The sequence below is a fragment of the Etheostoma spectabile genome, unplaced genomic scaffold, assembly GCF_008692095.1.
Source record: "Etheostoma spectabile isolate EspeVRDwgs_2016 unplaced genomic scaffold, UIUC_Espe_1.0 scaffold314, whole genome shotgun sequence".
NCBI classification, from domain to species: domain Eukaryota; kingdom Metazoa; phylum Chordata; class Actinopteri; order Perciformes; family Percidae; genus Etheostoma; species Etheostoma spectabile.
The window spans coordinates 1,180,711-1,181,366 of NW_022605583.1; the positions used below are offsets into that span (position 1 = coordinate 1,180,711).

A 656-nucleotide genomic window follows, 5' to 3' on the forward strand; every position below is an offset into this window, starting at 1 on the left:
CTTCAGTTAAGGTCGGCACTCAAGGCACACGGTGTCCCTTGGCAGAGGCCTTTGCACATCCATCCTATTCAGAAGTTATTTACTTTGCAGCCTAAAGACTGTGGTATAGTATCCAGGCTTTATCAGTTCTTGGTGAAATCTTGCCGCTCTGCCCTTCCTATTGAGAGGAACTGGACACGTGATTGCCCAGGCCCCGATCTCAACTGGCATAATGTATGGTCTAACATTCCAGAGATATCTCTCAGTCCAGACCATCAGCACAAAGGACATATCACCCTCGTGAAAATGCATCACATGAAAATAATGAACATCCCTTTCTGCCAAATTAAAGCTCAAGATACATTTCTTCATATGTTCTGGGAGTGCTCTCCTCTTGGTCAGTTCTGGAACAATATTGCATCCTAAATTTCCACCTTAATGTTACTGTGCCTGTTACTGTCAAGGCTTTGATTATGAATGACTTGTCAGTCTTCCAGCTTTCTAAAGCTCCAAAACGTGCTGTGTTTGCTGGACTTCCAGCTGCTAAGAGGATGATTGCTACCCATTGGAAACCACCTCATGACTTTTCTGTTTGTTCATGGATCCTTTCTTTTTTGGATGTCACGAACATGGAACTTTTGACAGCTCGTGTGGGTGGAGCCCCGGGGAAGACTTTG

General features: G+C 44.7%; 1 long non-coding RNA gene across 1 annotated transcript in view; it reads right to left on the minus strand.

Annotated features, from left to right (window-relative positions):
• LOC116686138 (uncharacterized) overlaps positions 1-656 on the minus strand; it is a 24,729-nt gene that overhangs the window by 20,355 nt on the left and 3,718 nt on the right. The gene's annotated exons all lie outside the window — the stretch shown is intronic.